This window comes from Urocampus carinirostris, chromosome 3, assembly GCF_059441175.1.
Source record: "Urocampus carinirostris isolate Australia breed hairy pipefish chromosome 3, RoL_Ucar_1.0, whole genome shotgun sequence".
In the NCBI taxonomy this organism is placed as follows: Eukaryota; Metazoa; Chordata; class Actinopteri; order Syngnathiformes; family Syngnathidae; genus Urocampus; species Urocampus carinirostris.
The window spans coordinates 6228606-6242007 of NC_142351.1; the positions used below are offsets into that span (position 1 = coordinate 6228606).

Sequence of the window (13402 nt, forward strand, 5' to 3'; positions counted from 1 at the left end):
CGCAGGCTTTGTTTTGCCGCTTCACTCAATGCCAGCCTGTAAATGATAAAAAGGATCCGCCCCTTGACCTCCGAATAACTTTAGCCAATAGTGATCGATTCAAATGATGATTGACACATTGGTTAGCCAATGAAACGCCGGTAAATAAATCCCAGCATACACCGCGGACTACTTGGCGTTCGGGGGAAAATCGAGTCGGCGGCTGCAAGTTAGTTGGAAGACTTTGCGATTTAATATTGATCCATATATAAGGCGCACTGTATTATAAGGCGCATGGTCAGCTTTTGAAAAAAATTAAGACTTTTAGGTGCGCCTTATAGTGCGGAAAATACGGTACATACTGATGGCAGATGGAAAACAGTCAAGTCATGTACATGCAATGAATGTTATAAGTAGATTTATAATAAACTTAAATTTAAAGAGTTGTTCTGTTATATATTCTGAATATCAACCCTTAATACTTTGCAACAATGTTTTTTTTTTTTTGCAATGAGTCGTCTTATTGCGTTTCGAGTTGTGAAAAATGGAGCAGGCAACTTTTCAGAGTCTCCTCAAACTTTTTGTCATGAGTTTCAGACACCGATGTTAGGTGTGAATCTCGCATCAGGCTGAAATCTGCCTCTATCACATAGCTGCTATGTGCTACTCATCGTGGCCCACATAAATAAAACCCGAATTTAATCACATATTTTGATCCAGGCATGCACAAACAACAGTTCTGTCGTCTTTCTGCATCTTCGACTCTACTTCGGGATCAGAAAAATGCTGCGGCTGAGCAGTTCCTTTAAAAAAATTGTTACACTACAACAAAATAATGATATTCTGGGCCATGTGTTATACAGAACAAGCTGTACATGTCACATAGGGCAATCAACATTGAGGCTACCGATGTTTAAAAGACAGACAGAGAAAGACAGAGACACAAATAGACACAGGGAGATGGAGGGAGCGTGACAGAAAGAGAGTCAAAGAGAGACCGAGAGAGACAAAAGGGCGAGGCAGCGGGAGAGACAGAGAGATTCCGGGAGAGAGACATAGGGTGACGGAGACAGAGCAACAGAAAGAACGACAGAAAGAGTGACGGAGAGAGAGCAGTAGAAAGAACGCCACCGAGAGTGACAAAGAGAGAGACAGGGACAGACAAAAAGAGACCGAGACTAGCTTCTGAAAAGAGCAAAACTTCAGGAGGCGGATCACCTCCACCCCTTCCTGAAACGTCAAAGCATTGACCCTGATTCATATAAAATCACTACGGCGATGCAGTGGTGCGGCACAGTTCTGAGGTCATGAGATCAAACCTCTTGTGTAGAGTTTGCATGTTCTCCCGTGCTTGCGTAGGTTTCCTCCAAAAACATGCATGTCAGGTTCATTGACTGGTCCAAATTGTCCTAAGGTAAGAATGAATGAGCAAATAGTCTGTCCCTGTGTACCCTGCGACTGGCTGGCAACCAGTTCAGGGTGTCCCCTGCCCACTGCCCGAAGATGGCTGGGACTGGCTCCAGCACCCCCGCGACCCTACTGAGGATAAGCGGTGCAGATAATGGATGGATGGATAGGGGTATTAAGTCCAGTATATATAAATGAATAATGTTAACACAGTTTATGGGATCACATCAGATGATACTTAATGACACGTCGTTTTGGGTTGAAAACTCGACACGCAGTTCAGTAGTTGTGTGAAATAACAGAGTGGCTTTGTGAATTTCGATGCGTGCACCAGGAGCCTTTTTCCAAAAGCTGCAAACAGATTTGGGACGGAACCCTGATGCAATCAAGAATGTTAGTGCTACTTTTGTAAACAATACACTATTGTGTTCTTCCTGCCTAATACAGTAACTGGATCAGAATGCTTTCAGGTCCCCGAAGGTATGTTAATGTGCACGAGGGGACTACTTGGAAAACCAGTCCTATCCGTTTAATGTGGGGGAGCAAAACTAAACACCCAAAAAAATAAAACGACCTGGGGAGGCACGGACTACCCAGGCTGTACTTGCCCAAGACGCCACAGGAAGTAGTTCCCTGGCGACCAAAGTGGTTAAGGAATCTTTGAACAGCACTGAATGATTTTATATCTGAGAACAGTCTTTTTGAAATCTATGCAATCAGGATTCAGGGCTAACCACTCTACCAAGACAGCCCTGATTAAGGTAACCAATGATCTTCTACTGGCAATGGACTCCGGCGCTTCATCACTTTTGCTGCTGCTGGACCTTAGTGCTGCCTTTGACACTGTGGACCATAATATCTAACTAGAACGGTTGGAAAAATGGATTGGTCTCTCGGGAACCGTCCTCTTAAGGTTCAGATCCTACCTCTGAGATAGGACGCAATGTGTTAAATATGGTAAAAGGACGTCTGAGCCCTTTAGTCTTACCTGTGGTGTTCCACAGGGTTCAGTACTTGGCCCCTTTCTTTTCAGCATTTACATGCTTCCATGAGGTGATATTATTCGCAAATATATCTTTAGTCTGTGCAGCCCTTTGAGACTCTTTGTGATCAAGGGCTATACGTATAAACATGACTTGACTTGAACCGGGCAGGAAAAACAAATGTCTGGCCTGAAAAGCGACGTTAAGCTATCTGTTTACCCAAAAGACAGTCAACCACAAATATGATTATTATTGATTCTAAAATGACTTGGTGTTCCTGATCTGCTAGTTTATGAGATGTCCGCAACAAACTCTCACATACGGTTACTATTTGGGTGTCGAGTCTGCTCTACTAAGCCTCGCTGACCATTTTCATCATCTCCTTGTCGACAATTCCTAACTTCTCTCACCATGGGATGTAGGTATAGCAGGGAGACCAAAAAATGCCTTACACCTTCGAATTTCTTCTGAACAGCCAATAACATAACTTTGTAGACCCATGATAACACGAACCCAGTTTGTCGGACCCATCCAGTATGGTTGACTGTCTACAAACGAAAACTATTGTCTACTGTGCCCTTTGATTGGTTAGTAGCCAGTCCACAGGGTTCGTAAACAATTTACCTGACCAAATTTAGGTACTTAAAAAGGAATTTCAAAGCCAATTTTCCAATTTCTCCAGTACCTTTAAAAGAAAATATCAGGTGTGAACTACGTATTTTGTAGAGCCATAGATATATCTGCAATTTTTGATCTTATAAAGACGCGTATGTTCGGGTACTAACAGTCTGCGGGCCGGGTGGCTGGGATCCGTGCCGATGGCCTTTGCTCTCCTCTTGACTCAGCCCCGAAATATGGATTCCAAGTCGGGGATGCCTCGTGAAGTCCTAGTTGTTTTGTGCAAATGTTATACCCCACAATTCAGGTAGAGGGAGCTCTCCATTGTTGCTTTGTAGAAGTTGAGTAGCAGCCAAAGGGAGAATATTTCTTTGCTGAGCCTACTTCACCAGGCGGCAAGTGTTTGTACACCAGGAAAGGTCTCATGTGATGTGGAGGCCCAGGAACTTTATGTGAACTCCACCACTTCTCCTTCCACAGGGGTGTGGGGGACGTGGTCAGGGTTTCTGGACCTTCCTTGGTCTTCTTAGTGGTAAGCACCAGGTTGTTTTTTGAACAGCAAACTGTATTGGGTCTCATTGTTGCCCATCACTGGAGTGTCGTACCATTGATGTCGGCAGGATTGTAACTGGCACGGGGAACCCCAATGTCCAAGGTCGAACCACTCAGCCACAGATAGTGACGTCTGTACCTTTTCGATAACATGCAGGTGGCATGAATGCGTCTTGAGTGTTCACAGAGCAATCAAATTCCAAAAGATCAGATATGTATCAGATTAAGGACCACATGAAAGTGGCCTGGTTCTGGTGTAAAATAAAATTGGATATGTGCCGTTTGGACAAATTTCCGCAAACAGTCAACAGCAAATCAACTACATTACCCATAAGCCATGGCCAACCTGGAGGTGCAATCATATCAACGTGCCAAGTTTAAGCATTCATAATCTATTCACTGTAGAACTCAATTACCAACACCGATCACATAAAGGCAGTGGTGTCAAAAAAGTGCAAAATAGCAACAGCTATCCCTGTGTTCACAGAAATAACATCAACAAAATAAACAAATCAGAACTAAATAAAAGGAGATACCTACTGGTGGTGCTTTGCTTTCTTAACGAGATGCCATATTCTTTGGCACAGTAAGTTCCAGGACTAAATTTTTATACTATAACTATTTTGTATTTTATTTATTGTTTGGTAACACAATATACATTGCATCCAGGTCATCCTGGAAGGAGGATTGCCTCATGTGTGGTCCGCTCTTAAGGTTTCCTCATTTTGAGGTTTTTGAGTTTTACCCTCATGTAGGTGTTAAATCAGGGGATGGTGTCATAATAATCTGTGGTTCGCAATAATCTAATAACCCTTTGAGACTCTTTGTGATTAAGGGTTATACAAATAAACATGACTTGAAAAAATATCAGATTTTCCTGCAGTGTGAAGCTAAGATAAGCAGCCACAACAACAAAATGACAAAAACAAATAACTCAAGATTTCAACGTATTAAAAAAAGGCGATAGGAACAAAGAACACATTTTAAATAATTGGTCAGTTTAAATTTTGATTTAAGGCGGCACGCCGGCGCAGTGGTTAGCGCGTGTGCGGCACAGTTCTGAGGTCATGAGATCGAACCTCCTGCGTGGAGTTTGCATGTTCTCCTCGTGCTTGCGTGGGTTTCCCCCGGGCACTCCTTTTCCTCCCACAATCCAAAAACATGTATATCAGGTAGCTGACCGGTTCTTATTGTCCCTAGGTGTGAATGAGCAAGCAAATTGTCTGTCCCTGTGTGCCCTGCAGTTAAGGATGTCCCCCTGCCCGAAGATAGCTGGGATGGGCTCCAGTACCCCCGCGACCCTACTGAGGATAAGCGGTACAGATAATGGATGGATGGATGGAAATTTTCATTCAGTGAATTGAGTTTTAATGTCCTAAAACTGGGTTTTAAAAATCAGGAGGTAGAGCGCTCGTCTTGGGATCAAGAGATCGCAGGTTCAATTCCCGGCTCCTCCGTGTTATATGTCCAAGTGTCCTTGGGCAAGACACTGAATCCCTAATGCCCCCAATAAGCAGGTTGGTGCCTTGCATGGCTGCACGGCCGCTGTTGGTGTGTGAATGGAGCAGCTAGACTTTTGACTAGGACCAAAAAGTTTGAGCATATTACTCCTGTATTGGCCAACTTGCACTGGTTCCCAGTCCACTTAAGATGTGACTTTAAGGTTCTCTTATTAATATATAAATGTTTGCATGGACTTGCACCCTCTTATCTCTCTGATTTGATTTCCCCCTATGTTCCTGCACGGAGTCTGCGCTCGGAAAATGCCGGTCTACTTGTGACTCCGAGAGCCAAGAAGTCTGCAGGCTTTACAGCGTTCTCCATCCGGGCCCCGGTGCTATGGAATGCCCTGCCTCCGGAGATAAGATCTGCCACCTCAATGGAAGTTTTTAAATCAAGGCTTAAGACACACTTCTATTCCAAAACATATGATTGATGCCCACCTCATATTCTGTATTTTCCTGTCTACCTGCCTGGTGGTGATACGAAGGAGATGGACGATTTGAGATGAGTCCGCGGACCAGCATTTGACCTGAAGCATGTCAACGCCTGCATGGACCAGCTGGCAGAGATGGGAAGCTGCGTCGTGGCCGTCATAGGCTTTCTGGACTAGTTTACAGGCTGTGGGCGTCGCTGCTGTCATGCACTTTCCGGACAAATTTTCAACATGTTACCTAGTGTTTACTATGTTTGTGTACTGTAATGCTAAATGTAATTCACCCTGGTCATCCTGAAAGGGGGATACCACTTGTGAGGTCCCTTCTGAAGATTTCTCTTTTTCCTCACGCTGAGGTTTTGAGTTGTTCCTTGCCCGCATGTTGGTTTAAGATCAGGTCATTGTGTCATTGTAATCCTGTGCAGTCCTTTGAGACATTTTTGTGATTAAGGGCTATAGAAATAAATTTGACTTGACTTGACTGGGTAAGTGTGAAGCACATTTCAAAGCGCTTTGGGAAGTCTTCATTGACTTCACCATTTACCATTTATTAACTTCAACTTCCGGTTCTTACATTGAAAACCCGGAAGTTGCTTTGTTGTCACCACGGTTAACCTGACACCCGACGACTAAAGTAAAAGCTAGGTGGAAAAGAGCAAAACAGAATAAAAAGGCCACATAAATCACACTTTAACGAACTGTGGGGTGAAAACTAATCAAATCGAATTGACGGTTTTCGCCACATTCAGGAAGCACAACGCACACGCAGTTCCACCCAACGTGATTTGACAGGGCTACACCCCACTCGCCCAGCCAAGTCGCTTTCTATCGGGCGGATTTTCGAAGCTAATCGCCATTGTCACCATTATACCGCAAACAACTGTTGACTGTAAAAACAACCTATCCGAAAGTGACGTCACACAGCACGACGGAGGGCATTGAAAGACACCGGCTGCGTTTTAACAAGCGGCTATCTACAAAGGATACTCACAGTGAGAAGAATCGCGTTTTTGGAGCGTTTACAACGCCTTTGCCCCGCTTCACAGCCGCCTAGATGACCTTCAGTTTTCACGCCAGGGTTGTTAGTCCAACGTGCCACCGGTTAAAAAGTGTGAGAAAGGAATTAAAATGTGAGGAATCTGTTCGGAAGGCAGTGCAGAATTCCATCTGCGGTCCAGCCTTTTGTCAAGCTCGCAAGGGCAAACTACACGACTTCCGGTGTAAATCGGTTTAGCTGTTAGGGGAAAGCGAGTTTTGGTAAAATGCTAATCTTTCAAGAACTAATAAAGTTAATATTTAATTAAATAGCTTGAAATTGATATTTATTCAGTGTTAAAATTGAGTTTAATGAAATAAGTCCACATTGGTATAACGATGCTTTTATTGTGTGTTACGTCACTTCTGGTTAGTCTGCGTGGCAGCTTTTCAGCTTTCTAATCGCGAGAGGTTTCATTGTTTACGGCAATCTGATCCACTTTACGTCAAATCGCAGCTTTATATATTCCTCGTTGAAAATACGATTCAAAATAGATTTATTTGATTCATTTTTTAATTTTTGTATTTATTTGAGCGGTTAATGACTATTTTATGGTTTTAAATGTGTTTTAATTTGGTTTTAAAACGGTTGGGTAGTAAAATTATGTTTTTTCATTTTGCAGTAGAAGTATTTTTCATTTATTTCCGTACTGTTAAATGTTTTTTTTAAATTGCACTGTTTATTTCATTAACATTGGAATTTATTTCCATAAAATTCTGCAGAAAGAGGGTATTTCATGCGCCATGTTGACTTGTTATTTTAACTGTATAATCCTGGTTGTGTGAATACTTTCTATTATGGGCGAACAATTTCGATTTGTATATGTATTAGTCATTATATTTTAGTTTTTTTTGTCAACTGGAGTGTAACTGTAATTACATTGCAGCAATACTGTGATGTTAAAAGGGGGTTCCGATTCTATTTATATGTCAGGACCCGAACAGATGGTGGACCCAAACGCGTAACGTTTTCACACCCAGCTTTATTTTACGGAAACGGGGCAGTCATGCGCAGGAAAACAAAACGCCAGTGATTCAGGGATCTCTGGGCAGAAGACGTGAGAAGTCAGGTGCGGGAAAACAGGAAGCCAGGGTAGATGAGATCGAAAGCGGACAGGACAGACAGTATCGATACCAGATACACAAGCAGATACCGGACAGGACGGGACTGACGGGATAGATACTGAAAACACGAGCAGAATACTGGACAGACTGGTTCGATACCGGATGCAGGAGCAAGATACCGGATAGGACGGGACAAACGATCAATACCGGATACTGAATACATGAGCAGAATACCGGACAGATAGGATCGATACCGGAGACAGGATACACGATCAGATACTGGACAGGACGGGACTGACGGGATCGATACAGGATGCACGAGCAAGATACTGGGCAGGACGGGACAGACGGTATCGATACCGGATAGGACAGGACAGACGGGATCAATACCGGATACTGAATACATGAGCAGAATACCGGACAGATGGGATCGATACCGGAGACAGGATACACGATCAGATACTGGACAGGACCAGAAACAGGATGCACGAGCAAGATACTGGACAGGACGGGACTGACGGGATCGATACAGGATGCACGAGCAAGATACCGGACAGGACGGGACAGACGGTATCGATACCTGATAGGACAGGACAGACGGATCAATACCGGATACTGAATACATGAGCAGAATACCGGACAGATGGGATCGATACCGGAGACAGGATACACGATCAGATACTGGACAGGACCAGATACAGCATGCACGAGCAAGATCCTGGACAGGACGGGTGTTAGGGATAATATTTTCGTAATAGGTTAAAACTGAAGTGATCAGTAAGAGAGGCAAATGTAGTTTTAGAATTTATTCACTGCGCAGTGGGCAGACTAAATCAAAGTCTCACAAGTTTCCCGCGCTGCAGCCGGGTTTTGTTCAAAAGCGTGCGCATGCGCAGAAAGTATCAATGACGTCACACATACGTCTACGGTTCAAAGTTCGCACATGCGTAGGAATAACCAAGGACGTCATATATGTCTTTCGGTTCGAAAATAGTACAAAATGAGTTGTAATTTAAGTCAAGCTCATCAGGATTATTTGTAACATAGAAGACAGAGAAATACACAATTAACTAAATATGATCAGCTTTTACAACGGGACTGACGGGATCGATACAGGATGCACGAGCAAGATACCGGACAGGACGGGACAGACGGTATCGATACAGGATGCACGAGCAAGATACCGGACAGGACAGGACAGACGGTATCGATATTGGAAAGGACAGGACAGACGGGATTAATATCGGATACAGGATGCACGAGCAAGATACTGGACAGGACGGGACAGATAGCTGATACAGGATGCACGAGCAACATACCGGACAGGACAGGACAGACGGGATCAATACTGGCCCTCCGTCAAGGATTCATGCTGCCTTTGACAGGAGTCCGATAGGAGCGGCCTCAAGCGTACTAGCATTCAAAAATAAAAAAACGATAGGAACTGATCGATAGCTTAAGAATTGCAGTTCGAATAAAAGACTCTTCTCCATCGATGAAAAAAGAGGTAAACCACCGGCCTTTATTAAAGCAGATTCTGATTTTACATAGAATACAGAATTACATATTTACAAATATACATCATAACTTTCAATTCCATGCGATCGTCGGTAGATACAGTAGGAAAATAAAGATTGCTGGGATGTTCCGTGTAAAAAGTAGAAAATATAAACACAATCCCTCCAGTTCTGTGATGAGGTTACAAATAAGTGTGATCAAACACGAACAACTTCAGTGCCTTTGTTGGAAAAATCAACATTCCGAGTGTACAACAATGGCGGGTGACATGTTGTCTCAGGGCGGGACTCACAAAAATATTCTCTTCCCGACTGGCAAACGAGAATTACGAGGTATTAGAGGGAGTCCATTACATTTCTCAACTAGGGTGATTAACACATAGCGCCTGCCACACTTTTGAGATAAACTGGATTTTTTTGGGTGGATTCCGTGGCGCATTGCCCGCTTTTACACCGTGAACGCATGCATTCTGTGCTAGGAAAATAGTTCGGACTGATAGGGGAAATGACTTGACGAGAGGATTATCAAGAACACTGATAAATGTCACACGGATTTGTCACAAGGTAAATAGACCTTCGAGCGATAAACGGGTGGGGCTGCTCGGACTGAATTGAGGAATTCTTAGGGTTTGGACACTACTACAACCATGTGAGGGAAACACAAATGGGACGAATTAAGTGTCATTTTTCACCGGTGAAGGAAGCAAAACTTGCAGTGGTTGGCGCGTGTGCGGCACAGTTCTGGGGTCATGAGATCGAACCTCCTGTGTGGAGTTTGCATGTTCTCCCCGTGCTTGCGTGGGGTTCCTCCCACATTCGAAAAACATGCATGTAAGGTTAATTGGCCGGTCCGAATTGTCCCTAGGTGTGAATGGGCTGTCCCTGTGTGCCCTGCGATTGGCTGGCAACCAGTTCAGGGTGTCCCCTGCCCACTGCCCGAAGATTGCTGGGATGGGCTCCAGAACCCCCGCGACCCTACTGAGGATAGGCTGTTCAGATAATGCAGGGGTGTCAAACTCATTTTAACTAGGGGGCCACACGATAGAACAAACATTCTGTCGGGGGCCGGACTAGTAGATTAAAGAGAAAGAAAAAGAGAGAGAAAGAAATAAGAGAAAGAGGGAGGGAAAAGGAGAGAGGGTGGGACAAAGAGAGAAAGGGGGAAGAAAGAGAGAGGGAGAGAGAGAAAAGAGACAGGGAGGGAGAGAGAGAGAGAAGGTGAGAAACAAAAGAGATAAAATAGAAATAGTGAGAGAGGGAAAGAAAGAAATCCAAAGAGAAATAGAAAGAGAGAAAGAGAGGAGGGAATTCAGAAGAAGAGAAAGAGGGAAGGGGAGAAGGGGGAGAGAAAGAGAGAAAAGGAAAAAAGGAAGAGAGAGCAAAAGAAGGTATTAAGACATACAGAGAGAAAGAGAAATAGGGACAAAGAAAGAAAGAGAAAGAGAAAGAGAAAGAGAGAGAGAAAGAGAGAGAAAGAAATACAAGTACAGTGTCTTTGTTCGAGGCACCTTTCTTTGGCAACATCAAGTTGACCTATTTCAACCTGCAGCTTGTTTTTCTCTTGCGCTTCTCTGAGTGTTGTCTCGCGGATTCAATCCCCTTAGTGGGCCTGATCTGGCCCGCGGGCCGCCTGTTTGACACCTGTGAAATAATGGATGGATGGTTGCAGGAAGCAAAACTTACTGGAGTTCCGTAAGGTGTGGTCTATCATCCGGTTAACAACTGTTGTGTGCACTCTAATAAAATATTTTTGCTCCCGTCTGTCGGTTAGATTTAGTTTTAAGAAACGGGCCGATAGAACAAACAAGCCGAGCCGGTCTTGGTCTAGTTGCCCGGGGTAAACTGATAATTGTCACATGCAATGTTCCCTGTAATTTTCCGCGGGTCTGAGCGTTCACACAAGGTCAGTGAGCAACGCTTGAAACAACAGTGAGCAACGGCAATCCCAAGTGTGGCAACTGAGTCATTATCAAACATGTCCAAAACTTGACATCAAGTGACATTTTGCTGAGTTTCCGGCAACGCAAAATTATTTTTCTCTTTTGAATGAATTGACTCATGTACGATTGCAAAGGTTGCAGGCTCACAAATGTCGTTTGTTCTTACAATTCTTTCACAAGATGTCCATTTCTTTTTTTTTCCTGATATCTTTTGTTGCACAATACTAACATTTTTGGGGTCTTATTTAGTCGGTTGCACAATACACAACTGTATTAAATTACATTTTTTTAGTGGAAGTACAATGTTGGCAACAAGATTGACTTGATATCATTGGAATTTATTTGAATGCAACACAAACTCTGTTTTTTTCTACTTTTTTGAAAAAATTCCTCTGAAAAAAATCTTATTGTGTTTATTTCTTCCTCGCTGTTACTTTTTCCTTGCTTTTTTGTTCTCTATTTCCTCTTTCCTTTTGTCTGTTTCTTTTTTTCTGGCTTTTTTCTAAATTTTTCCTTCTGTTTTTCTCTTCCTTTTGTTTCTTTTTTCTCAGCTTTTCATACTTTTTCATTTGGGTATTTTTTTCTTTTTTGTTCTATTCCCCCCCTTCCTTTAAGTCATTTTATGCATCATTTTACATCATATTTGGTCATGTTGGGATTAAAGAAGCAAAAAAAAGAGCCGTTTAGGACCCGAAAGAGCCGGTTCCTTTTTAGTGAGCCGAGCCGAAGAAGCCGGTTCTCGAAAAACTCTACTAACTTTACTCTACTTCGACTCGACTTCAAAATACCGCATTTAGAACACAGCGTCAGGGGAACCCGTGTATTTTTACCTTCATGCACTGTAACTTCGACTTAAGTCGCTTCTTAATTAGTAATTTTCAGCCCTGATTTTTGTGCGCTGGCTAGATTTTCACGCAGCTTAGAGGGAATACTGGTCACATGCCTGAGTTGGGGTGGGACAAAGCCTTGTTTTCCCTCAAGTGCCAAGCAGAGATTAGCGAAATCAGGAAAAATAACCATTGTGTACGATTCATTTAACTCCGATGAGTCCGCGAAACACGCACGGACGATTCGGAAACATGCCGATGTGCAAGAAAGACTGAGAGTAGAACTGGAATGTGGTCACACTTGCCAACCCGGTGCTGCCCTAGAGGTTAATCCAGAGCAGCTGAGAGGTGAGTTCTCAAAAAGGAACAAGGTCCACATCCGGGGAGGTTGCTCGCCCAGGGAGAAATTTTAACCACTAGGGCGTGCTGACAATGGCAGGCGGATGTAAACAGTATTAAAGGAGGTACCGTACCTTTCGAGACCATAAGGCACGCCTAAAAACCCCAAATCAGCCCGAAATTTGAAGATGAGGCTTATAATCCAGTGCGGCTTATATATTATAGATAATGTTGAATACCATTGACCGCTTCAACCAGGGGTGTCAAACTCATTTGAACTCGGGGGGCCACACGATAGAACAAACATCCTCCCGGGGGTCAGACTAGTAGATTAGAGAGAAAGAAAAAGAGAGAAAGAAATAAGAGAAAGAGCGGGGGAGAACAAGAGAGAGGGTGGGAGAAAGAAAGAAAAAAAGGGAGAGAGGGAGAGAGAGTGAGAAATAAAAGAGATAAAAAGAGAAGTTGTGAGAGAGGGGGAAAAGATAGGGAGAGGAAGAAAGAAGTCCAAAGAGAATTAGAAAGACAGAAGGAGAGAAAAGAGAAAGGAAACCGCAAAGGGTAGGAAGAGAGAAAGAGAAAAAGAAAAAAGGAAATTAGAGCAAAAGACGTTAAAAAGACACAGAGAGAGAAAGAGACAGACACGGAGAGTGGGAGAAAAGGGGTGGAAAAGAGAGAGAGAGAGAGAGAGAGAGAGAGAGAGAGAGAGAGAGAGAGAGAGAGAGAGAGAGAAAATAATAAATACAAGTACAGTGTCTTTGTTCGCGGCACCTGGCTTTGGCAACATCAAGTTGACCTATTTCAACCTGCAGCTTGTTTTTCTCTTGCGCTTCTCTGAGTGTTGTCTCGCGGGCCGGATTCAACCCCTTAGCGGGCCTGATCTGGCCCGCGGGCCGCCTGTTTGACACCTGTGGCTTATACAGTATACAAGATTTTGCTCATGACTTTTGACTGTGTGTTCTCGTCAACTCCATACACATCGTTGACCTAAATTCGAAAACATTTTATGCAACGGGAATCAATCCTGAGTCAACACAGTGAGAGCGCTGACACTTTACCACTAGACCACCAGTAGTACAGATGACATACGACAAGGCATTCGCGTTTATCTCATGATCACGTTAGTTTTACCCAGCGCCAGGAAAACTGATTTGTCTAGTGCATTCTCCATTTCTTAAACAGAAGTGAGAAAATGGAGAAAACAAAG

General features: G+C 43.5%; 1 protein-coding gene across 1 annotated transcript in view; it reads right to left on the bottom strand.

Annotated features, from left to right (window-relative positions):
• cab39l (calcium binding protein 39 like) overlaps positions 1–6667 on the bottom strand; it is a 30235-nt gene extending 23568 nt beyond the window's left edge. The window contains exon 1 of the mRNA XM_088330488.1: positions 6467–6667. The gene's annotated coding sequence lies outside the window, so the exon portion shown is untranslated. The remainder of the gene's footprint in view (positions 1–6466) is intronic.
• Between the last annotated feature and the right edge of the window lie 6735 nt (positions 6668–13402).